Here is a 27,633-nt window from a genome sequence, read left to right as displayed (position 1 = left end):
GCCTTAGATCGGCGGACGATCTGTCGAGCCTCTTCTTCGTCCTCCGGGAGTTCTTTCCTCAAGATATACGCGATATATGGTACTGTCCAATCTGGAGTGATCACTAAAACTTCCATGATCAGGTCAACCACTGCTGGGACTTCAACCTCAGTTGGGTCCGTAACACTCTTAGGTTGCGGAGCTTCATCGATAAAAGGATCTTCTACGACTGACGGAGTGTGGATATGCTCCAAGAACACATCACTGGGGATGGCTTCTCTCTTGGATCCTATTTTCGCCAGATCGTCAGCTGCTTGATTTTTCAGTCGGGGTATGTGGTGGAGCTCTAACCATTAGAACTTCTTTTCGAGCTTCCTCACTACATTGCAGTATCCAGTCATGGCTAGGCTTCTAACGTCCCACTCCTTCATCACCTGATTGACCACCAAATCTGAATCGCCATAGACCATCAGGCGACGGACACTGAGTGAAATGGCCATGCGCAACCCATACAAGAGTGCTTCGTATTCTGCTTCATTGTTGGAGGAATCAAAGTGGATCTGGAGCACATATCTAAGCTTGTCCCCTCGGGGGGAAACCAAAACAACCCCAGCACCGGAACCATTTAACATCTTAGAGCCATCAAAGAACATGGTCCAATGCTCCGAGTGAACTTGAATCGGCTGCTATTGCTCAATCCACTCGGCAAGGAAATCTGCTATAGCCTGGGACTTAATGGCTTTCTTTGCCTCGAATTTGACATCAAGGGGAAGGAGTTCAATCGCCCACTTAGCCACTCGACCAGTTGCATCTCTGTTGTGTAGAATCTCTGACAATGGTGCGTCGCTGACGACTGTAATCTCATGATCATGGTCATGTAGATCCCATATACAAGCTTCTGATAATGAGGATATCTTTGCTTCGATGGGGTCAAAACTTCAGAGAGATAATACACTGGGCGCTGAACTTTGAAGGCTTTCCCTTCTTCTTCCCGCTCGACCGTAAGTACTGTACTGACGACTTGTCCTGTGGCTATAATATAAAGCGACAGAGGCTCTTTGCTGATTGGAGCAGCAAGCACCAACTGGGTGGAGAGCAGAGTTTTTAACTCGGCAAATGCTGCATCTGCTTCTGGAGTCCACTCGAACTTGTCTGCCTTCTTCATCAGTCGGTAAAGGGGCAATGCCTTTTCACCGAGGCGAGAGATGAATCGACTTAAAGCGACCAAGCATCCAGTAAGCTTCTGGACGTCGTGCACACGCACAGGGCATTTCATTCGGAGTATGGTGCCAACTTTTTCTGGGTTAGCATCGATTCCTCGTTCTGAAACGAGAAAACCGAGTAACTTTCCGCCAGGTACTCCGAATGTGCACTTCGATGGATTGAGCTTGATATCGTACCTTCTGAGATTGGCAAATGTTTCAGCTAGGTCAGTCAATAGGTCAGAACCCTTTCGCGACTTGACCACGATATCATCCATGTACGTTTCCACATTCCGACTGATCTGAGTGAGTAAACACTTTTGAATCATTCTCATGAACGTGGCTCCGGCATTCTTGAGGCCGAATGGCATGGTGATATAGCAGAAGCACCCGAATGGAGTGATGAAAGCTGTTTTGATTTCATCAGGTCCATACAGACGGATCAAATGATACCCGGAATAAGCGTCTAAAAAGACAATCTCTCGCACCCTGCAGTCGAGTCGACAATTTGGTCGATGCAAGGGAGAGGAAAATGATCTTTCGGGCAGGCCCGATTGATATGTTTGAAATCAATGCACATACGAAGTGAGTTGTCCTTCTTGGGAACCATGACGACATTGGCGAGCCACTCGGAGTGGTATATCTCCCGGATGAACTCTGCTGCAAGGAGTCGAGCCACCTCCTCGCCAATAGCTTTTTTCTTCTGAACGGCGGACCGTCGAAGATGTTCTTTAACGGGTTTCGCTTTTGAGTCGACTCTAAGGCGATGCTCACCCAGCCCCCTGGGAACACCCGGCATGTCAGCTGGCTTCCATGCAAAGATGTCCCAGTTCTCATGGAGGAACTGGATGAGCGCTTCTTCCTATTTAGAGTCGAGTGTTGTGGAAATATGGGTCGGAGCTGCATTGGGGTCAGTCGGGTGGATATGAACTGGCTTCGTCTCCCCAGACGACTGAAATGCTGACTCTGTGGCGGGCTTCTTGGCCCGCAGCAAATCACTCGGATCTGCATTCTTCTTGTATTCCTCCAGTTCTACCACTATTATCTGGTCATCTGCAATCTTTGAACCTTTCTGGAAACACTCTTCTGCCTTCTTCCGGCTGCCAGTGATAGTGATCACACCTTTGGGGCCAGGCATCTTTAATTTGAGGTACACATAACATGGTCGAGCCATGAAGCGGGCATAGGCTGGTCTTCCCAAAATAGCGTGGTAGGCGCTTCGGAAATCCACGACTTCAAATGTCAGCTTCTCTTTGCGGGAAATGCTTCGAGTCGCCGAACACTACATCTAGAGCTATTTGGCCGAGTGACTCAGCCTTCTTTCCAGGGATGACTCCGTGAAAACTCATATTGCTGGAACTGAGCCTGGACATCGGAATGCCCATTCCCTTGAGCGTCTCTACATACAGTATATTCAATCCACTGCCGCCATCCATCAGTACCTTCGTCAGTCGAGTGCCTTCGACGACTGGGTCGACCACCAGTGCTTGCCTCCCAGGGGTGGCAATGTGAGTGGGGTGATCAGACTGGTCGAAAGTGATGGGAGTTTGCGACCATCTCAAATAGCTTGGTGTCGCCGGGGCGACCATATTGACCTCACAGTTGATCACTTTCAGTCGACTTTTGCTCTCTACATCAGCAAAAATCATCAGAGTGGAGTTGACATGAGGGTACTCTCCATCACTGTCCTCCTTTTCCTCAGCCTTGTCCGACTCCTTCTCTTTGTCCTTTGGCTTCTTTCCTTGAAACTGCTGGATTAAGAGCCGGCACTGGCGAGTGGTATGCTTTGGGAAGATGAAGTTACCCTCTTTGTCTTTCTTCGTGTGGATATGACACAGTAAACCCATCACGTCATTACCTTCCTTATCTTTTACCTTCTTGGGGTTCCAAGATCCTTTGGGCTTCCCTTTGAATTTACCCTGAGTCACGGCCATAGCCTCTCCAGGAGCAGCTGGCTCGGCCTTCCGCTTCTGCTTCCGACTGGAATTTCCTTTCTCCGACTGACTCGGCTTGTACTTGCCACTCCGGAGTCGGTCCTCTTCTTCGCCATTGGCGTACTTGGTGGCTATTTCCATCATCCGACTCAGGGTCATATCTCCAGTTCGACCAAACTTCAGGCTCAACTCTCTGTTCTTGACACCATCCTTGAAGGCGCAGACCGCTTGATGGTCTGACACATTCTCTACAGTATGATGCAAGTGATCCATCTCTGGATGTAATCTCTCAATGTTTCACTCGACTTTTGTACACAAACTTGCAGCTCTATCAATCCGGCCGGTCGCTTGCAAGTCCCTTCGAACGTCCTGACGAACACTCGGGAAAGATCTTCCCAAGTGTAAATGCTGCTAGGAGCTAACTGATTCAACCACGCCCTGGCCGAATCCTCTAGCATAAGTGGCAAATGCTTCATGGCCACCTCATCATTACCGCCACCAATTTGTACAGCCACTCGGTAGTCTTCAAGCCAAGTTTCAGGCTTAGACTCTCCGGCGAACTTACTTACTCCAATCGCCAACCTGAAGTTGGGGGGTATCACTGTGGCTCTGATGGCTCTGCTAAAGCATTCTGGGCCTGAAACGTGGACTCGGCTGCTTGTGGGCACATCTCTGTCATGGCCGCCTCTGTGAGCTCTATTCCGGTCGACCAAACCTTGCATGATGATGGATCTCGCGTCAAAGCCCGGCTCTCTGGGGCCGACCGGAACTCTCCGCCCAACACTGAGCTGGCGCCTGTCATCTTGCTGCCGATGAGCGTTAGACCCACTTCTCAGGGGAGGAGTGGGCACTCGACGCCTATCATCACGATCAAAACGATCATCATAGTGGTCCCGCCGGCCTTCACGTCCCACTCGCCTCGGAGGCGACCTTGGGTTGTGAGCCGACTGAACAGTATTCGCAGCGACGGATCGATTGTGAATCCTGTTGCGAGACTGAGACACGGCTGAATTCTGATCTCGTGCCGCCCGGAGAAATCTCTGATCTGCATCAAGCCTCTTCCAGCCTCCGACTGAGAGGGCTGAATCGACTCCGCTATACGGGATGCAGCTGCCAAATTTTGAATCGGGGTTCGATATACCTGAGTCGGTTACGGAAAGAGCTGACATCGGCGGGAGTCGGGTGCTCGCTGACGCGCACGCTCGTCGAGTGCTCGCTGGAGGTTCTCCAGTTGAGTGCGTTCAGCCAAGTTGGCCAAACGCGCCTCTTCCAGGGCACGAGCCTCAGGGGTTTCTCCTGCAATGGGAGTATGTAGGGCATCCATGTTCCGGCCGCCAAGTTCTTCCCTCTACTGAGAAGTGAGCGGCTCGGGCTGATACTCTTCGTGGGCCTGAGCGGGATCGCCTCCATCGTCCATCCCATCATTGCGGGGGAAACCGGGAGGGCTTCGAGGCCCGTTGACCATCAGGACCTCCGCCGCTGGATCACTGCTATCGCACTCGGATGCAGTCTCTACGGAGCTAGTCGACAGGTCGAACAGGCCGTAGAGAGATTCGTCGGGCTCAATTGCCGCGACTTGGGTGGTGGCCGATTGGCGAGCCACCGCGTGTCTCACCCATCGCTAAAGTCTCGACCGACCAGAGCGCTTGCGCTGGCGGGAGACAGGGAGGGAGAACAGCATAGGAGTCGACCGGTATGGGGTCGACGGCTGCCGCAGCAGGACACCGCGGACACACGCCTGAAAGTGCGTCGCCCCGCGGACGGGGAGCACGTGGATGTCGAGTGGTGCCTCCTGGAGCCAAGCGGAGTCATCGGCGATGAAAGCGAGCGCACCGAGACGGATCTCGCGGCCCTCGACCAGAGCTCCGCCGGAAACCATGATGAAGACAATCGAATAAATTGCAACTTCTCCAAAAAGTCGCTAAGACACCTGCCCCACGGTGGGCGCCAACTGTCGTGGTTCTAAGTCTGACAGTAGAATGGGGGGTAGGTATGGAGAGGCAAGATCCTAGCTATGGAGTAGTTGTACACATGAGTGTTTAACGAGTTCAGGCCCTTCTCTGAGGAAGTAATAGCCCTACATCTCGGAGCCCGGAGGCGGTCGACTGGTTTATGTGTATATGAGTTACAGGGGTGCGAACCCTTCTACCAGTGGAGGGGGTGGCTTATATAGAGGACGCCAGGACCCCAGCCAACCCACATAGCAGAGGGTTAAAGTGCATTAAGGCTGGGCGTTACTGGTAACGCCCTACATAAAGTGTCATCATGACCATTAAGAGTACTTAATTACATACCGTTTGGATACAGAGTAGATCCTGAACTCCTGATGGTCGAGTGATTCCTCATGGTCGAGTGTCTTTAGGTTCGTCGAGTGTCTTCTAGCCGGTCGAGTGGAGTCCTTCTTGGTCGACTGGAAGGTAGCTTCGTCTAAGGATGTCCTTGGGTATGGTATCCTAGATAGGCCCATGACCCTACCCTAGGTACATAACATCATCACCCATATCACTTGTCTTCTCTCTTGAGTTGAATGCTTGCAGATTCCATCTTAGTCCAATGCACGTGCACTCTTATTATTATACACTTCGTTCGGTCGTGCAAGTGAAAGGCAATAATGATGATATATGATGGACTTATTGGGATGAGAAAAGCTGGTATGAACTCAACCTCTCTTGTTTTTGTAAATATGATGATTCATCGTTTCTGATTCAGCTATTATGAAGTAAACATATTTGCAATGAAATTTAGAGATTATAGTTGCTTGTGCCATGCTTGATTAGCTATGAGTTATAATGGTTTACCTTGCGTGCCAACATGCTATTAGAATGATTATGATGTGGTATGATGGGATGGTATCCTCCTTTAAATGAATTGAGTGACTAGACTTGGCACATGTTCACGCATGTAGTTGAATCAAATCAACATAGCCTTCATGATGTTTATGTTCATGGTAGATTATATCCTACTCATGCTTGTATTTGGTGTAAATTAATTTTGATGCATGTTTACGACTGTTGTCGCTCTCTCAGTTGGTCGCTTCCCAGTCTTTTGCTAGCCTTCACCTGTACTAAGCGGGAATACTGCTTGTGCATCCAAACTCCTTAAACCCCAAAGTTGTTCCATATGAGTCCACTATACCTTCCTATATGCGGTATCTACCTGCCGTTCCAAGTAAATTTGTATGTGCCAAACTCCAAACCTTCAAATGAAATTCTATTTTGTATGCTCGAGCAGCTCATGTTTCAACTAGGGCTGCCCTTATCTTCCATGTTAGGTGGTTATTCTCAAGAGGAGTGGACTCCGCTCCTCATTCACGAGAAAAATGGCTGGTCGCCGTGATGCCCAGTCCCATGCTTTATGCAAACTAAATCAAAATAACTGCAAACAAAACTGCCCCTGGGACCCGTTGAATGTTGGAGGCACTCGTTGTTTTGAGCAAGCCATGGATTGATGCTTGTGGAGGAGGGGGAGTATAAACTTTACCATTCTGTTTGGGAACCGCCTATAATTTGTTTAGCATGGAAGATATCATCATCTTATAGTTGTTGCGTTGACAGCAAAAGTATGCCGCTCAAAATGTTATTCAATCTCTATTTTAAAACCGAGCTCTGGCACCTCTACAAATCCCTGCTTCCCTCTGCGAAGGGCCTATCTATTTAATTTTATGTTGAGTCATCACCCTTCTTATTAAAAAGCACCCGCTGGAGAGCACACTGTCGTTTGCATTCATTATTATTGGTTTGTATTGGGTATGACTTGACTGGATCTCTTTTACCATGAATTACAATGTTTAGTCAGTCCTTGATCTTTAAAGGTGCTCTGCATTTATGTTTTGCAGTCTCAGAAAGGGCTAGCGAGATACCATTTCGTTATATCATGTTATGATTATTTTAAGAAAGTGTTGTCATCCGAGTTTTATTATTATGGCTCGCTAGCTGATTATGCTATTGATATGAGTAACTGTGAGACCTACGTGTTATTGTGAGTATGGTTAGTTCATAATAACTAGATGACCAGTTGCGCCAATGGCGCAAAGGCCAAGGGTAAGCCATGTATTGTAAGAGTGTACATTAATATTATTCGGGGACATATTGAAACATATGAGAAAAATTTCCACTTACTATAAGTACAAGCGATGCAATACCCATATAATGTACAAGGGCATATCAGTATTAACAGAAGCGTTAATTAGTCAGACACAAACCCACACCCGAGAAGCACATTGCACAGGGTTGAAACTTTTAAGCCTCACATTCCCAAGCAATGTTAAGGAGGGACAACAGAATTGAAATCACTGATGCAAAGTATCAGCAGTTAGAAATATTTATACACACAACTTCTTTATTGTAGTCATATGATGATGAAATCAGTACGTAAATCAGCACCAAGGATAGACGATCAGACAAACAAAAATTCTGCATCCTACTGAACAACACTATTATGTAGGACTCATTTTAAAAGGCCCTTAGTTCTAATTTCTATAAGAGCTTGAAGCTTTGGAGCCAAGGCTACGAACCTTCTCTATTGTGACTTCTAAATGTACCTATGAAAGTAAGGATCAGGAACATTCTCTATTAAACCAACAAACTGAACAATGAGAACTTGAAATATGTAAAAGTACTAATAGAAGTATTTAATCTGTGCATGTACAGTGGACAAAGACTACAACACACGACATGTTGCAAACATCCTAACCAACATACTTTTGATGTAACATGAGAACTTGAAATGTGTTAAATAGAGAAAAAAGGCTAATGACCTGTCGACAAAATAGAAGTGAATTGAATATTTACTATAATGTAACATGAGAACTTGAAATATGTTAAATAGAGAGAAAGGGCTAATGTCTGGTCTAAAGAACAAAACAAATTTGGATATCAGTTTCGCCAACCCTGGATGATCCAACTCACTTCGTATAATCCAGGAAATTAGGGAGAAAATATAAGTAATCCTTCAAGACGCTGGCAACATCTTCAGGATATACGGATCATTTCTAGTGAAAAGTTGAATGTAGCAGTTACCTTTTCTGAAGCACACAAACGCATATATAATCCTTTTGTTATATCATCTAGATCATCCCTGCAAGTACAGGTAAAATCAGATCGATCTCCATTAGCAGACGAACCCCAAGCCAAGCCAAGAACATGCATGGTGGTGGTGATAAATGTTCTTCTCCGGATTTGACGGAAGGCGTGTAGTGGAGTACTCACCAAGGAAATCACTGCCGGACAAGCCCTTGGCATCGAACAGAAGATCGCACCTCATTGCATTCTTCTCCTGCTGTTGTACCTGCCTCTCCTTTGTCCTCTCGAAATTAAGGAAAGAGCAGTAAAGTAGTGAACTGAACATCAAAAGCGAGCAGAGGTAGCTAAGACGTATAACATTTTCACTGACGGCGCAAAGGGAAATGTGGAGCAAATGTGTTTTTGTTAGTTCAGTGAAAATTAGAGATCAACCAGATGGTACTTCAATTTTATACTAATCTGCCAAATGCTATTAAGGAACCTCTTGCTACTTCTCACCCCTCGCTCCTCTCCAGATGCCTCCACACTCTCCTCCTCCTCCTCCTCGCCGTCTCATCCAGCGCAAAGGGCAAGAGTGAACCAAGGACTGATAACTTGATCGAGGAAGAAACTTCATTTCCTTAATAGCATTTGGCAGATTAGAATAAAAATGAAGTACCATCAGGTTGATCTCTAATTTTCACTGAACTAACAAAAACACATTTTACACTGCCCACGTACTACTATTACTGTCCATTTGGAGTAGAATTTGTAAGTGAATGTTTATCTACTGCTGCACTCAAGTTAACTTGAATTAGGTCGGATGAATCAGATACTTCTGCCATTGGCATGAACAGGTCAATACGGCATGCACACTATACTGCCACTTCTGCTTCAGAAGTAAAACTTTTTGTATCTTTGATCATGTTTCTAAGAAAAAGTATCAAGGGAACCAGCTATGAGGATAAATAAATGACCAAATTTAGAAGTGTGTACTTCAGTACCTGGGGCAACGACATTGATCACCTGGTCTCTGCAGAACACATCCAACTCTTCCTGCTATCCTGCAACACGTGGCCACCCCAAGCCTGAAATCCTCGATGCTCCATCCAACCTCTGAGTGGCAGTAAGGCGAAACCAATATCGATGTCATGATGAAGCTTTCCAAAAAAATCAGTGTTCTTAACTAATGCATCTAATCAATTTTCCTGTACTCTGTTTCTATGCACTAAGTGTGCCGAACCGCTAAGGAAAAAACAGATTTTATGTTATCATATGTAATCAAATACTATGGTAAATGCAATGTATCACCTGTATGGAGCAGCACATGATATATTTATTACTACAAAAGTAGGGCGTGCCAATTATACAGGATAACTTAGTAGTCTCTTAAGGTGCGTTACACATGTCGGATATTACATATTCTAAAAGAATTATTCGCCTCTTTTTTAAGCATTAGAAAGGATACAAAATATTGGTACATTGGAAAGCACTTTTTACAAATAACTCTGGGTTTGTCCTGGTACCTTAGAACCAGAACATGAAGGAAAACAAACGAATCAACACACAAATACACCATTATTTCACAGGCCTATACTCAATGCAAAGGACAGAGGCAATAAGTGATAGCATATAACCGGAAATGTCATATTTCATATATCAACGTATACAGTAGGACCTATGATAAACCCACATTTCCTGGGTCAACATATCTTTATTGACCATGCTGGAGCAATGAGACACAAATATTCATTATTTCGCAGGCCTATACTCAAATTTGAAGGACAAAGGTAATAAGTGATAGCATTATTTCTTGTTTAGCTTCATCGCAACCAGCTACATCCATAAAAAACACCTACACCAACCGAAGAGCAGTTGTCAGGGAGATACAACTAATATCATGTAAACCAAAAGCGAATACTACTGCAAATCTGAAAAATGAGAGCTCCAGAATTACTTTTCAGTGGACCTAAATATTTCCGATTGCCTCTTTTTTGGAGTATAGTACCAAAAGGAACGGTAAAGAGAATGATACAGAACAAAAAGAACTAACCTTATTTTTGGAATTTCTGTCCATCTTTATTACTGTTGCTTTTCCGATGTTTGTAGAAGGTTCAGTTTGAGTAAAACAGGGGATTCCATCCAGTGAATATCAAGGGGATACATGATCAGTCTGAAACTTGACTCGACAGGCTGAATATACACAATGAAACACAGGTTTCAGTGAGATCATCAGATTCACACAGGAAAGTTGCTTTGAACATTAACTGAAATAGAATGTATGAGTTCCAAAAGTTCCCCTCTAATTGTTACACATATAATTGGTGCAAGCAAACAAGATTCACAACAGATTAACGTACATCAATGAAAAACCAAAAACCAAATTTCTCTGGAGATCAACATAACAGAGTATCAAATTACATCGTTCCTCCAGCCAATTGTTCTCAAATTAAACTATCCTAATATTATGAACATGCTTACTAAAATAGACTATAAAAAAATCAGGTGATTCTCTTCTTATTACCGGTTTCATGTGTGCACTGATGAACCAGGGAAAAGCCAATTTAAACAAGTATTATGTGGGTATTATAGAGCATATTTTTCATATCTAATCAACTTGACAGGCACATAGCAAAATTTCTAACCAACATATCTGCACAGTACACTGAAAGTAGAGTAAGCAAACTCACCTCATGAGTGGAAGTTGGCTATCTAATCCTGAAGTAATAGTGATGGTGGTTGGTTCGGCCTATGCCCATTGGGTCCTGATATCTTGCTATTGCAAAAATGCTCTTCCCCGTTGCAACAACTATTCTAAAAGTACGAACGTGGATGTGACTGTCTAAAGATAGGAACCTAGAATAAATAAACTTCATATTACCAATCATAGTGACAAAACCATACTAAAATAAATTACTTTGTTGGTTAGAAATCTTGCTAATCTACATCATAGAGAACAGAATTAAAATCCAAGGTACTGTTTTTCTCATCTACATCACAAAGAAATAAAGCCAAAGTTGTTGCTTTGCTCATCTAGATCACAGAGGTTGAACAAAAATAAATCCCAAGTTATTATTTCTATTGGTATCTATAAAATCTACTTGCAATACGACATGCACACTATACTGCCACTTCTGCTTGAGAAGTAAAACTTTTTGTATCTTTGATCATGTTTCTAAGAAAAAGTATCAAGGGAACCAACTATGAGGATAAATAAATGAGCAAATTTAGAAGTTTTGTACTTCAGCTACCTGGCGGCAACGACATTGATCACCTCGTCTCTGCAGAACACATCCAACTCTTCCTGCTATCCTGCAACACGTGGCCACCCCAAGCCTGAAATCCTCGATGCTCCATCCAACCTCTGAGTGGTAGTAAGGCGAAACCAATATCGATGTCATGATGAAGCTTTCCAAAAAAATCAGTGTTCTTAACTAATGCATCTAATCAATTTGCCTGTACTCTGTTTCTATGCACTAATGTGCCGAACCGCTAAGGAAAAAACAGATTTTATGTTATCATATGTAATCAAATACTATGGTAAATGCAATGTATCACCTGTATGGAGCAGCACCTGATATATTTATTACTACAAAAGTAGGGCGTGCCAATTATACAGGATAACTTAGTAGTCTCTTAAGGTGCGTTACACATGTCATATATTACATATTCTAAAAGAATTATTCGCCTCTTTTTTAAGCATTAGAAAGGACACAAAATATTGGTACATTGGAACGCATTTTTTTGCAAATAACTCTGGGTCTGTCCTGGTACCTTAGAACCAGAACATGAAGGAAAACAGACGAATCAACACACAAATACACCATTATTTCACAGGCCTATACTCAATGCAAAGGACAAAGGCAATAAGTGATAGCATATAACCGTAAATGTCATATTTCATATATCAACGTATACAGTAGGACCTATGATAAACCCACATTTCCTGGGTCAACATATCTTTATTGACCATGATGGAGCAATGAGACACAAATATTCATTATTTCGCAGGCCTATACTCAAATTTGAAGGACAAAGGTAATAAGTGATAGCATTATTTCTTGTTTAGCTTCATCGCAACCAGGTACATCCATAAAAAAACACCTACACCAACCAAAGAGCAGTTGTCAGGGAGATACAGCCAATATCATGTAAACCAAAAGCGAATACTACTACAAATCTGAAAAATGAGAACTCTGCGAGCTCCAGAATTACTTTTCAGTGGACCTAAATATTTCCGATTGCCTCTTTTTTGGAGTATAGTACCAAAAGGAACGGTAAAGAGAATGATACGGAACAAAGAAGAACTAACCTTATTTTTGGAATTTCTGTCCATCTTTATTACTGTTGCTTTTCCGATGTTTGTAGAAGGTTCAGTCTGAGTAAAACCGGGGATTCCATCCAGTGAATATCAAGGGGATACATGATCGTCTGAAACTTGACTCGACAGGCTGAATATACACAATGAAACACAGGTTTTAGTAAGATTATCAGATTCACACAGGAAAGTTGCTTTGAACATTAACTGAAATAGAATGTATGAGTTCCAAAATTTCCCCTCTAATTGTTACACATATAATTGGTGCAAGCAAACAAGATTCACAACAGATTAACGTACATCAATGAAAAACCAAAAACCAAATTTCTCTGGAGATCAACATAACAGAGTATCAAATTACATCGTTCCTCGAGCCAATTGTTCTCAAATTAAACTATCCTAATATTATGAACATGCTTACTAAAATAGACTATAAAAAAATCAGGTGATTCTCTTCTTATTACCGGTTTCATGTGTGCACTGATGAACCAGGGAAAAGCCAATTTAAACAAGTATTATGTGGGTATTATAGAGCATATTTTTCATATCTAATCAACTTGACAGGCACATAGCAAAATTTCTAACCAACATATCTGCACAGTACACTGAAAGTAGAGTAAGCAAACTCACCTCATGAGTGGAAGTTGGCTATCTAATCCTGAAATAATAGTGATGGTGGTTGGTTCGGCCTATGCCCATTGGGTCCTGATATCTTGCTATTGCAAAAATGCTCTTCCCCGTTGCAACAACTATTCTAAAAGTACGAACGTGGATGTGACTGTCTAAAGATAGGAACCTAGAATAAATAAACTTCATATTACCAATCATAGTGACAAAACCATACTAAAATAAATTACTTTGTTGGTTAGAAATCTTGCTAATCTACATCATAGAGAACAGAATTAAAATCCAAGGTACTATTTTTCTCATCTACATCACAAAGAAATAAAGCCAAAGTTGTTGCTTTGCTCATCTAGATCACAGAGGTTGAACAGAAATAAATCCCAAGTTATTATTTCTATTGGTATCTATAAAATCTACTTGCAATACGACATGCACACTATACTACCACTTCTGCTTCAGAAGTAAAACTTTTTGTATCTTTGATCATGTTTCTAAGAAAAAGTATCAAGGGAACCAACTATGAGGATAAATAAATGAGCAAATTTAGAAGTTTTGTACTTCAGCTACCTGGCGGCAACGACATTGATCACCTCGTCTCTGCAGAACACATCCAACTCTTCCTGCTATCCTGCAACACGTGGCCACCCCAAGCCTGAAATCCTCGATGCTCCATCCAACCTCGGAGTGGTAGTAAGGCGAAACCAATATCGATGTCATGATGAAGCTTTCCAAAAAAATCAGTGTTCTTAACTAATGCATCTAATCAATTTGCCTGTACTCTGTTTCTATGCACTAATGTGCCGAACCGCTAAGGAAAAAACAGATTTTATGTTATCATATGTAATCAAATACTATGGTAAATGCAATGTATCACCTGTATGGAGCAGCACCTGATATATTTATTACTACAAAAGTAGGGCGTGCCAATTATACAGGATAACTTAGTAGTCTCTTAAGGTGCGTTACACATGTCATATATTACATATTATAAAATAATTATTCGCCTCTTTTTTAAGCATTAGAAAGGATACAAAATATTGGTACATTGGAACGCATTTTTTTGCAAATAACTCTGGGTCTGTGCTGGTACCTTAGAACCAGAACATGAAGGAAAACAGACGAATCAACACACAAATACACCATTATTTCACAGGCCTATACTCAATGCAAAGGACAAAGGCAATAAGTGATAGCATATAACCGTAAATGTCATATTTCATATATCAACGTATACAGTAGGACCTATGATAAACCCACATTTCCTGGGTCAACATATCTTTATTGACCATGCTGGAGCAATGAGACACAAATATTCATTATTTCGCAGGCCTATACTCAAATTTGAAGGACAAAGGTAATAAGTGATAGCATTATTTCTTGTTTAGCTTCATCGCAACCAGGTACATCCATAAAAAAACACCTACACCAACCAAAGAGCAGTTGTCAGGGAGATACAGCCAATATCATGTAAACCAAAAGCGAATACTACTACAAATCTGAAAAATGAGAACTCTGCGAGCTCCAGAATTACTTTTCAGTGGACCTAAATATTTCCGATTGCCTCTTTTTTGGAGTATAGTACCAAAAGGAACGGTAAAGAGAATGATACGGAACAAACAAGAACTAACCTTATTTTTGGAATTTCTGTCCATCTTTATTACTGTTGCTTTTCTGATGTTTGTAGAAGGTTCAGTCTGAGTAAAATAGGGGATTCCATCCAGTGAATATCAAGGGGATACATGATCGTCTGAAACTTGACTCGAGAGGCTGAATATACACAATGAAACACAGGTTTCAGTAAGATTATCAGATTCACACAGGAAAGTTGCTTTGAACATTAACTGAAATAGAATGTATGAGTTCCAAAAGTTCCCCTCTAATTGTTACACATATAATTGGTGCAAGCAAACAAGATTCACAACAGATTAACGTACATCAATGAAAAACCAAAAACCAAATTTCTCTGGAGATCAACATAACAGAGTATCAAATTACATCGTTCCTCCAGCCGATTGTTCTCAAATTAAACTATCCTAATATTATGAACATGCTTACTAAAATAGACTATAAAAAATCAGGTGATTCTCTTCTTATTACCGGTTTCATGTGTGCACTGATGAACCAGGGAAAAGCCAATTTAAACAAGTATTATGTGGGTATTATAGAGCATATTTTTCGTATCTAATCAACTTGACAGACACATAGCAAAATTTCTAACCAACATATCTGCACAGTACACTGAAAGTAGAGTAAGCAAACTCACCTCGTGAGTGGAAGTTGGCTATCTAATCCTGAAGCAATAGTGATGGTGGTTGGTTCGGCCTATGCCCATTGGGTCCTGATATCTTGCTATTGCAAAAATGCTCTTCCCCGTTGCAACAACTATTCTAAAAGTACGAACGTGGATGTGACTGTCTAAAGATAGGAACCTAGAATAAATAAACTTCATATTACCAATCATAGTGACAAAACCATACTAAAATAAATTACTTTGTTGGTTAGAAATCTTGCTAATCTACATCATAGAGAATAGAATTAAAATCCAAGGTACTATTTTTCTCATCTACATCACAAAGAAATAAAGCCAAAGTTGTTGCTTTGCTCATCTAGATCACAGAGGTTGAACAGAAATAAATCCCAAGTTATTATTTCTATTGGTATCTATAAAATCTACTTGCAATACGACATGCACACTATACTGCCACTTCTGCTTGAGAAGTAAAACTTTTTGTATCTTTGATCATGTTTCTAAGAAAAAGTATCAAGGGAACCAACTATGAGGATAAATAAATGAGGAAATTTAGAAGTTTTGTACTTCAGCTACCTGGCGGCAACGACATTGATCACCTCGTCTCTGCAGAACACATCCAACTCTTCCTGCTATCCTGCAACACGTGGCCACCCCAAGCCTGAAATCCTCGATGCTCCATCCAACCTCTGAGTGGTAGTAAGGCGAAACCAATATCGATGTCATGATGAAGCTTTCCAAAAAAATCAGTGTTCTTAACTAATGCATCTAATCAATTTGCCTGTACGCTGTTTCTATGTACTAATGTGCCGAACCGCTAAGGAAAAAACAGATTTTATGTTATCATATGTAATCAAATACTATGGTAAATGCAATGTATCACCTGTATGGAGCAGCACCTGATATATTTATTACTACAAAAGTAGGGCGTGCCAATTATACAGGATAACTTAGTAGTCTCTTAAGGTGTGTTACACATGTCATATATTACATATTATAAAAGAATTATTCGCCTCTTTTTTAAGCATTAGAAAGGATACAAAATATTGGTACATTGGAACGCATTTTTTTACAAATAACTCTGGGTCTGTCCTGGTACCTTAGAACCAGAACATGAAGGAAAACAGACGAATCAACACACAAATACACCATTATTTCACAGGCCTATACTCAATGCAAAGGACAAAGGCAATAAGTGATAGCATATAACCGTAAATATCATATTTCATATATCAACGTATACAGTAGGACCTATGATAAACCCACATTTCCTGGGTCAACATATCTTTATTGACCATGCTGGAGCAATGAGACACAAATATTCATTATTTCGCAGGCCTATACTCAAATTTGAAGGACAAAGGTAATAAGTGATAGAATTATTTCTTGTTTAGCTTCATCGCAACCAGGTACATCCATAAAAAACACCTACACCAACCAAAGAGCAGTTGTCAGGGAGATACAGCCAATATCATGTAAACCAAAAGCGAATACTACTACAAATCTGAAAAATGAGAACTCTGCGAGCTCCAGAATTACTTTTCAGTGGACCTAAATATTTCCGATTGCCTCTTTTTTGGAGTATAGTACCAAAAGGAACGGTAAAGAGAATGATACGGAACAAAGAAGAACTAACCTTATTTTTGGAATTTCTGTCCATCTTTATTACTGTTGCTTTTCCGATGTTTGTAGAAGGTTCAGTCTAAGTAAAACAGGGGATTCCATCCAGTGAATATCAAGGGGATACATGATCGTCTGAAACTTGACTCGACAGGCTGAATATACACAATGAAACACATGTTTCAGTGAGATTATCAGATTCACACAGGAAAGTTGCTTTGAACATTAATTGAAATAGAATGTATGAGTTCCAAAAGTTCCCCTCTAATTGTTACACATATAATTGGTGCAAGCAAACAAGATTCACAACAGATTAACGTACATCAATGAAAAACCAAAAACCAGATTTCTCTGGAGATCAACATAACAGAGTATCAAATTACATCGTTCCTCCAGCCAATTGTTCTCAAATTAAACTATCCTAATATTATGAACATGCTTACTAAAATAGACTATAAAAAAATCAGGTGATTCTCTTCTTATTACCGGTTTCATGTGTGCACCGATGAACCAGGGAAAAGCCAATTTAAACAAGTATTATGTGGGTATTATAGAGCATATTTTTCATATCTAATCAACTTGACAGGAACATAGCAAAATTTCTAACCAACATATCTGCATAGTACACTGAAAGTAGAGTAAGCAAACTCACCTCGTGAGTGGATGTTGGCTATCTAATCCTGAAGCAATAGTGATGGTGGTTGGTTCGGCCTATGCCCATTGGGTCCTGATATCTTGCTATTGCAAAAATGCTCTGCAACAACTATTCTAAAAGTACGAACGTGGATGTGACTGTCTAAAGATAGGAACCTAGAATAAATAAACTTCATATTACCAATCATAGTGACAAAACCATACTAAAATAAATTACTTTGTTGGTTAGAAATCTTGCTAATCTACATCATAGAGAACAAAATTAAAATCCAAGGTACTGTTTTTCTCATCTACATCACAAAGAAATAAAGCCAAAGTTGTTGCTTTGCTCATCTAGATCACAGAGGTTGAACAGAAATAAATCCCAAGTTATTATTTCTATTGGTATCTATAAAATCTACTTGCAATACGACATGCACACTATACTGCCACTTCTGCTTCAGAAGTAAAACTTTTTGTATCTTTGATCATGTTTCTAAGAAAAAGTATCAAGGGAACCAACTATGAGGATAAATAAATGAGAAAATTTAGAAGTGTTGTACTTCATCTACCTGGCGGCAACGACATTGATCACCTCGTCTCTGCAGAACACATCCAACTCTTCCTGCTATCCTGCAACACGTGGCCACCCCAAGCCTGAAATCCTCAATGCTCCATCCAACCTCTGAGTGGTAGTAAGGCGAAACCAATATCGATGTCATGATGAAGCTTTCCAAAAAAATCAGTGTTCTTAACTAATGCATCTAATCAATTTGCCTGTACTCTGTTTCTATGCACTAATGTGCCGAACCGCTAAGGAAAAAACAGATTTTATGTTATCATATGTAATCAAATACTATGGTAAATGCAATGTATCACCTGTATGGAGCAGCACCTGATATATTTATTACTACAAAAGTAGGGCGTGCCAATTATACAGGATAACTTAGTAGTCTCTTAAGGTGCGTTACACATGTCATATATTACATATTCTAAAAGAATTATTGGCCTCTTTTTTAAGCATTAGAAAGGATACAAAATATTGGTACATTGGAACACATTTTTTTACAAATAACTCTGGGTCTGTCCTAGTACCTTAGAACCAGAACATGAAGGAAAACAGACGAATCAACACACAAATACACCATTATTTCACAGGCCTATACTCAATGCAAAGGACAAAGGCAATAAGTGATAGCATATAACCGTAAATGTCATATTTCATATATCAACGTATACAGTAGGACCTATGATAAACCCACATTTCCTGGGTCAACATATCTTTATTGACCATGCTGGAGCAATGAGACACAAATATTCATTATTTCGCAGGCCTATACTCAAATTTGAAGGACAAAGGTAATAAGTGATAGCATTATTTCTTGTTTAGCTTCATCGCAACCAGGTACATCCATAAAAAAACACCTACACCAACCAAAGAGCAGTTGTCAGGGAGATACAGCCAATATCATGTAAACCAAAAGCGAATACTACTACAAATCTGAAAAATGAGAACTCTGCGAGCTCCAGAATTACTTTTCAGTGGACCTAAATATTTCCGATTGCCTCTTTTTTGGAGTATAGTACCAAAAGGAACGGTAAAGAGAATGATACGGAACAAAGAAGAACTAACCTTATTTTTGGAATTTCTGTCCATCTTTATTACTGTTGCTTTTCCGATGTTTGTAGAAGGTTCAGTCTGAGTAAAATAGAGGATTCCATCCAGTGAATATCAAGGGGATACATGATCGTCTGAAACTTGACTCGACAGGCTGAATATACACAATGAAACACAGGTTTCAGTGAGATTATCAGATTCACACAGGAAAGTTGCTTTGAACATTAACTGAAATAGAATGTATGAGTTCCAAAAGTTCCCCTCTAATTGTTACACATATAATTGGTGCAAGCAAACAAGATTCACAACAGATTAACGTACATCAATGAAAAACCAAAAACCAAATTTCTCTGGAGATCAACATAACAGAGTATCAAATTACATCGTTCCTCCAGCCAATTGTTCTCAAATTAAACTATCCTAATATTATGAACATGCTTACTAAAATAGACTATAAAAATCAGGTGATTCTCTTCTTATTACCGGTTTCATGTGTGCACTGATGAACCAGGGAAAAGCCAATTTAAACAAGTATTATGTGGGTATTATAGAGCATATTTTCATATCTAATCAACTTGACAGGCACATAGCAAAATTTCTAACCAACATATCTGCACAGTACACTGAAAGTAGAGTAAGCAAACTCACCTCATGAGTGGAAGTTGGCTATCTAATCCTGAAGCAATAGTGATGGTGGTTGGTTCGGCCTATGCCCATTGGGTCCTGATATCTTGCTATTGCAGAAATGCTCTTCCCCGTTGCAACAACTATTCTAAAAGTACGAACATGGATGTGACTGTCTAAAGATAGGAACCTAGAATAAATAAACTTCATATTACCAATCATAGTAACAAAACCATACTAAAATAAATTACTTTGTTTGTTAGAAATCTTGCTAATCTACATCATAGAGAACATAATTAAAATCCAAGGTACTGTTTTGCTCATCTACATCACAAATAAATAAAGCCAAAGTTGTTGCTTTGCTCATCTAGATCACAGAGGTTGAACAGAAATAAATCCCAAGTTATTATTTCTATTGGTATCTATAAAATCTACTTGCAAGCAATTAACTAAGCACTCCATAAGCATAAATAAAAAAATGGTATATAGTTCAATAACTATAGAAAGTATATAGTATCATCACATATACAGAGCACATCTTAATTTCGAAAGACAATAAAAAGTATCACAACTAACAACCGAAAAGCATATAGAAACACATCTAGAAAACAGACAAGCAGGATAGTGTTTACTGTCATCAACACCTCAATACTAAATATTGGCTAAAACCTGCTATTACAGTAAAATATTAGAAAGAGTACCTTGATAAACTAAAGATAGTTCGATCGTACACATTAAATCTACGCATGGAATTTCTTTTTAAACGGAACACTACATTTAGAACAGTAGAAGGTCACTCTTGCATACAGAAATTGTAGTATATATTAAAACTGACCATACTGAAGGGTGGCAAGGTTACTCACTGGTTCATTAGCCACATCGATTGTGTCAATTGCTGCAAGAGCATCCTGATGAGCACTACCCAGTTCCATAAACTCCTCCAATAAAATAAGTATTTTGTTGTATGTCCCAGCTTAAGGATTTAGCCCGTCATAGTTACCTAAACTACAATTACTTTGTAAGGATGCAACAAATATGCATGAAGATTCCTCAAAAAGAAGTGCACTATTTTTTTACTCATGACAATATAACCAGAATAATAAGATCAGCAACTGGTAAAAACTCAACCTAATGAGTGACGTACACCACAAATTTTTAGCCAAAGCCTCAAGAAAGCATCTGTACAAAAGTTAAGAAATCTTAAGCAGTGACTTGTCAAATTCCCGTGAACAGAACACTAAAGATAGTATCATTATACCTAGAATATGTGGGATCATGTATGAGCGTAGAGTACTCTTCAAGGATCATAAAGCAAATAAATATTAGCAGTCTGACACATAGTTAGTGCTATCTGATTCCAATCATAGAAATCATGCATATGTGCAGACAAAGAAGATGAGGGACTTGTTGGGGTTGCAAAGAAGTCTAACAAGTTGCAGATTCCTGTTGACGTTGGAATCGCCATCATGCACCAGCTGCAACCGTCGTCGCCGACCCGCTGAGGACGCGGTCCGCTGCACGGAAAGATGAGTTGCCTCCTATTGAGCGATGAAAAGGAGGAAGAGGTGGAGCGCAAGTAGGAGTTGAGAGTTTTCTTGAATTGCAGGATATAGCTTCACCAGATCTTCGACAAGAAAATCATGCAACTCCACAGCAAATTCAACCCCAGTAGGTCCACCACCGATAATCACAAAGTGAAGGATCTTCCTTTTCTCCTCTTCACTGAGGTTAGGAAGTGACGCCTTTTCAAAGCAGTCTATCATGCTCTTCCGAATCTTTTGGGCATCCTCCACTACCTGCCATTTACAATGTGAGGCTGTAAGCACAAGATATGACTAATACTGCATGGTACAAATACCATATATCTCAAGAGTTTGCAGGAAATTAAACTGTAACTTACATCTCAGGATTGAAACATGAGAAATAGCAGAACAGTAAAGAGACACACAATGCCAATCAGGATTTTACCTTCAGAAAGTGGGAATGCTCCATCACACCAGGAGTGTTGAATGTATTCACAGTAACTCCAAGAGCAAGAACCAAGTAATCATAACTAACCATGAAATCACCATTCCCATCCAAATTAGTCATAACAGCAGAGCGGTAGTGGATCATCAGATCGATCTTGAAGCACTCTGGTAAATATTCACATGTTTGATTGGAGTATAACCTGGAAATAAAATCAATCTCGAAAGATTACAGAGAGGGAGGAGGCCGCATGAAGAGATAGGTAGAGAGAGAGAGAGAGTATTTGGTGAAGCTCACCTCGTTGTGTTGGCATCGGATGCCGGAGCCATCGGGTTGGTGCTCAGCTGGCCAGGGCGATGACGGGCGAAGAGGAGGACGCACAGTCCGAGTTAGGAAGGCCTCCACCCCAGCCTGTGGACTCGATGCTACCCTGCTCCCCCAGAGTGGCGACCTATTGGGCGGCGAGGAAGAGGTAGCAGCGGCCCGAGCCGGCTTGGGAACCTCCTGTTGAGCCTGCAAGGAGAGGGTTGCGCGGCACAGGAGCTGCGTGGTGTCGTCGCACACCCGCTGAGGCCGTCGTCTACCGCACCACCGCGCGAGCCATCGGTCAACGCTGCACCTCCCTCTCCTCTTTCCTCTCTCTTTCTCCTTCCTCTCCTTCCTTCTCTATCCCTCATTTTCTCTTTCTCCCGTAGGGACCGATCCATGGCGCTGGATCGATTCGAGCGTCGCCCTTCCCTTGCAGGTCGCCGCCGCACCCGCACGCCTCGGGTCTAGTGGGATCCAGGATGACGAGGGGGGAAGGTCGCCGCCGTGCCACCATCTCCCCCTCCTCCTCCGCCACCAGAGGGGGCCGCCGCCACCGTTGTCGAGGGAGTGGAAGGGATGAGTGGATGTAGGGGGAAAAGATTTTAGGGTTGGAGACGAGGGGGTGGAGGAGAAAGCAGACGGGCGCGGGGCTCACCACAGCGTGGTGGTTTTTTTTCCTTCACGTGGTGCGCTGCACCCCCACGTGCGGCGCGGTGTGGTGGTCTTTTTTCCCTCACGTGGTACCGTGCGCTCGAGGCATTGGTTGTGTCTAGCACTTCTTGAGGCTTTATATGTTAGATTGTTGAAACTTGAATGCTGGCTTTTCATGTTTACAACAACAAGAGCAAATAGAGTTTGTAAAAGTTTTTCTTTTTCTCTTTCAGTTTGTCAACTGAATTGCTTGAGGACAAGCAAGGGTTTAAGCTTGGGGGAGTTGATACGTCTCCGTCGTATCTACTTTTCCAAACACTTTTGCCCTTGTTTTGGACTCTAACTTGTATGATTTGAATGGAACTAACCCGGACTGACACTGTTTTCAGCAAAATTTGATGTTGTTTTATGTGCAGAAAACAAAAGTTCTCGGAATGACCTAAAACTCCACGGAATATCTTAGAATAAATAATAAAAAATCCTCGCCAAAGAAGAAGACCACGGGGCCCACACCCTGTTCACGAGGGTGGGGGCGCCCCCCTCCTGGGCGCGCCCCCTACCTTGTGGGCCCCCTGGTGGCCCTCCGACACCAAATCCAACTCCATATATTGGCTTTCAGGGAGAAAAAAAATCAGAGAGAAGAAATCATCGCGTTTTACGATACGGAGCCGCCGCCAAGCCCTAATCTCTCTCGGGAGGGCTGATCTGGAGTCCGTTTGGGGCTCCGGAGAGGGGGATTCGTCGCCGTCGTCATCATCAACCAACCTCCATCACTAATTTCATGATGCTCACCACCATGCGTGATAATTCCATCGTAGGCTTGTTGGACGGTGATGGGTTGGATGAGATTTATCATGTAATCGAGTTAGTTTTGTTAGGGTTTGATCCCTAGTATCCATTATGTTCTGAGATTGATGTTGCTATGACTTTGCTATGCTTAGTGCTTGTCACTAGGGCCCGAGTGCCATGATTTCAGATCTAAACCTATTATGTTTTCATGAATATATGTGTGTTCTTGATCCTATCTTGCAAGTCTATAGTCACCTACTACGTGTTATGATCCGGCAACCCCGAAGTGACAATAATCGGGACCACTCCCGGTGATGACCATAGTTTGAGGAGTTCATGTATTCACTATGTGTTAATGCTTTGTTCCGGTTCTCTATTAAAAGGAGGCCTTAATATCCCTTAGTTTCCAATAGGACCCCGCTGCCATGGGAGGGTAGGACAAAAGATGTCATGCAAGTTCTTTTCCATAAGCACGTATGACTATATATGGAATACATGCCTACATTACATTGATGAACTGGAGCTAGTTCTGTGTCACCCTATGTTATGACTGTTACATGACGAACCGCATCTGGCATAATTATCCATCGCTAATCCAGTGCCTACGAGTTTTCCATATACTGGTTCTCGCTTATTTACTTTTCCGTTGCTACTGTTACAATCACTACAAAATACCAAAAAGATTACTTTTGTTACCGTTACTTCCACTATCATATTACTTTGCTACTAAACACTTTGCTGCAGATACTAAGTTTCCAGGTGTGGTTGAATTGACAACTCAGCTGCTAATACTTGAGAATATTCTTTGGCTCCCCTTGTGTCGAATCAATAAATTTGGGTTGAATACTCTACCTCGAAAACGGTTGCGATCCCCTATACTTGTGGGTTATCACGCACTCCTCCCACGAAGGGGAGGAGAAGAAGAGGAAGAAGGCCGCCCCATCCGGGGAGGCTGAAGGGTCCAAGAAAGCGGCCGCGGAGACAAGGAAGGGTCTCCGGCACCGGGCCGTAGTAGACTCGTCGTCAGAAGACGGCGAGGCAGATTCCTCCCATGGAGACGGGGAGGAACACAAAGAAATGCCCCCTCCCTGCATGGGGGATGAGAAGAAAAGGAAAGCCACACCACACGGGGAGGCTAGGATGCCGAAGAAGGGAAAGGTATCCCTTCCGGACCAATCCACCACAGTCGCCTACAACGAGGAGGAGTGGCTGCCCAGGGGGAAGCCCCAGGAGAAGTCGTAAGTATCCGCACTCTGTAATATTTTCATGCGACTCTAACTTTCTGGTTCGTAATAACACCGAACACATGTCTGCAGTCCGACCAGGTCCAATCTCGGGGCATCCTCTTTGGATGGGTCCTTGAGTGCATCGGAGATGGATTCGCTCCCGACGGCCACCTCCCCATGACCTGCGAATGACACCGAGGTGTTGTCCCAAAGGATATCAGAGCAGGGGGCGACGCTTCCGGAGATGCCCCAAGGCAAAATCCCAGACGCCGGGCACATGGGGGGTAAGACCCCCATGGATTATTCGGACGGGAGTTGCAGCAAGTCTGGCTTCCCGCCAGTTACTGCACCGGAGCCTTCACGGGTTCCGAATTCAAATGAGCAGCCCCTCGCTAAGGAGGGCGAGCCGGCCGTGCCGATGACCTCCACCCAGCCGGAGGCACCGGATAATTTGCTGGAAGTGCTTCGCAGCGCTTCCCTCGATGAAGAGCACCGTACTCTCTTGGGTACGGTGATTGAGAAGGTCCGGTCCGCCAAAAGCGGGTTGACCAAAGCCTATACCAGCCTCCTAATAGGCTTTGAGGTAAGTAATGAAAAGTGTGAGAAAATATCACCCAATAGACAGTAGCCCCTGATACTCTGTTTGGTATTTCAGAAAGAAAAAACCAAACGGAGGGTCAATTTCTAATCCGCAGGAGTCTGACAGTTCTTGTCTATGGTAATGAGCAGGCGCTGCTGCTGACCACCGATGCGTGCACAACTAAGGTTGCCGGACTTAGGCAGGAACTGGGGCAAGCCACAGAAGAGCTCGACCTCGTAAAGAGGCAGCTCGAGGAGAACAAAGGTAAGTGATACCCCGTTCGTGTGTCATGTAGAGAGGAAAAATTGGTGATGCTAACAAAAATTATCATGATTTTTAATAGGGGCGGCGACCGAAGTGGCAACCCTGAAGAAAGCGTTGTCGGAAGCCGAAGCCAAGGCAGACACAGAGCGTGAGAAACAAGATGCTCGAGTGGGGGAGGTACAGCAAGAGCTCCAGGAGTTCGGCAAGAAGTTCGAGTCCTTGGAGCATGACTTCAAGACGCAAGCGTCCGAGCTTGCCAAAGCCCTCGAGAGTGCAAAAGATGCCAAGGCCGAAGCCCAAAAGGCCCTCCAGGAAATCCAGGCGGCCAAGAAGATAGCAGCGGGTAAGGCATTCATTATGCAAAGCAAGCATGTGGAGGAAACATTTCTTTTACTCACCCGCATTCAGAGCTCTCCAGGGGCATTCGCAGATCTGCCACGCAACATATCAAATGCCACGGAGTTCTACCATGTCGAACAGGGGAGCTCGATGAAGAAGCTGTTCTGGTGCCAGTATACTTGAGCCAAACACCCAATGTCTCTAAGTGACCAACTGAAGCAGTTGGTCAATCTCCACCGTGCGGCCGAATTGGACATGAAGGACCTCATAGTCCGGATGTGGCCTGGTGAGACCCTGCCCGATAGCTACTTCGGCCTTATAAAGCGGATGGTAAGTGCCTGTCCGCGGCTTGAAGTTATCAAGCAGTCCGTCTGTATTGAGGGTGCCCGCCAGGACTTTGCCCGTGCGAAGGTGCATTGGGCCAGATTGGATGCTGAGAAGTTGGTGAAGGTCGGACCCCCGGAGGGTAAGGAGCACTGCTGCCCCGAGAAATATTATGATGGCGCCATGAAAAGCGCTCGCCTTGTGGACGATGAATGCACTAAGAACTTAATTTTTGAGTGAATGGACTCGTGTCGTCTTTGTAATATGAGAACAAGCTTGTGTACGTTATATAACGCTTTGGTGATTTAAAATATTACCTTTTGTGTGGCCGTTTATAAAATTCTGAGAGTAGGCCAGTCGTCGGCTTCCGCCCCCGTGTAGCTAGTACTGGGGTGTTCATGGAAAACCCAAACACTCTTTATCCAAGTTCTTGGTCCTTTAAGGAGGTGTTCGGCGCAGCGAACGAGGCGATGGGACTATACGGCTTTATAACTCTCACTTGGCCATAGAAGTCTATAATTTTAAACTTCGGCAAAGCCCATAGTATTCGGAAGGCCGAACTGGGGCGCTATACACGCCTAAATCGGACAAGGCCGATTCCTCGCCTTAAGGGGAAAAAATCTTTAAGGATTTAGTACCTCTCGAACAGCGACCAGCTCTCGCCGCATCATGACAGTCAGTTTTCGGCTTTCTCTACTGAGGTGCTCGTCCGGAAGAACCGGGACACAATCGCAGTAGTTCTCCCTGCGCTACCTTAGTCGATATAGCGGAACGTAAGGTACCAAAACAAGGGAGCCGGGCTAACCCAACTATTGACCAAGACATGATTCGGAGTGATGCATATAATGCTATAAGTTCGGGGTGCCGCACTGTCGAAAGTGTTCGGACTTTTATTGCCAGGTTATGGGCCTCAATTAAAAGCCCCTGGCGAACTGATCGTACCGAAGTGTACGGATCCAACATTAAAAAATATTCAAGGGAAAATCTGAAGATAGTAATAAGAAGCTGACGTTGTATACTATTTCCCATTGTTATTTGGATAATATGGCAAGGCATATGTGTACAATTAATGCATTACGCAGAAACAAATAGGACTATTTGACATGTCCTGTCCAAGGGCAGGCTGCATGCGGGTATGTAAAAACCGGTATAACGATCATTGAAAGAGACCACCTGGGTATTCCCTTGTGTGCAAATCCTCTTGCCTCCTTGGTGTTCCCCCCAGTGATGAATCTGGTAGTCCGGTTCTCTGAAGGGGCTGCCCGAAAGTAGGGTCCTAAAAAGAAATAAAGTAGAAGGTAATGCGGGCCTCGTGGAGGCTAAACCGCGTTGTGAGCTGCATCGTCGACTCGCCTCCGCGTATGCCCATGGTATTTTTAGTGC

At 42.7% G+C, this 27,633-nt stretch overlaps 1 long non-coding RNA gene across 48 annotated transcripts; it reads right to left on the bottom strand.

The window, feature by feature from the left end:
- Positions 1 to 7,378: 7,378 nt before the first annotated feature.
- On the bottom strand, positions 7,379 to 22,691 carry LOC123138341 (uncharacterized). 48 transcript variants are annotated; one of them, XR_006469018.1, is made up of 23 exons: positions 22,066 to 22,690; positions 21,769 to 21,970; positions 21,059 to 21,596; positions 20,929 to 20,979; positions 20,664 to 20,805; positions 19,825 to 19,990; positions 19,192 to 19,330; positions 18,131 to 18,983; positions 17,578 to 17,735; positions 16,942 to 17,080; positions 15,882 to 16,733; positions 15,321 to 15,486; positions 14,686 to 14,824; positions 13,625 to 14,477; positions 13,064 to 13,229; positions 12,428 to 12,566; positions 11,367 to 12,219; positions 10,806 to 10,971; positions 10,169 to 10,308; positions 9,120 to 9,970; positions 8,323 to 8,417; positions 8,134 to 8,191; positions 7,379 to 7,655 (listed from the first exon to the last, which is right to left on the bottom strand). It is a non-coding gene; the product is annotated as an uncharacterized lncRNA (long non-coding RNA). The 48 variants fall into 48 exon arrangements; XR_006469032.1 differs by having other exon boundaries at positions 19,825 to 19,948; XR_006469028.1 differs by having other exon boundaries at positions 19,825 to 19,948; positions 20,664 to 20,800.
- Positions 22,692 to 27,633: the final 4,942 nt, after the last annotated feature.

Source organism: Triticum aestivum, chromosome 6B (genome assembly GCF_018294505.1).
Source record: "Triticum aestivum cultivar Chinese Spring chromosome 6B, IWGSC CS RefSeq v2.1, whole genome shotgun sequence".
NCBI lineage: Eukaryota > Viridiplantae > Streptophyta > Magnoliopsida > Poales > Poaceae > Triticum > Triticum aestivum.
Note: the sequence above shows the minus strand (reverse complement) of the source record. Positions and strands in the feature narration are given on the sequence as shown.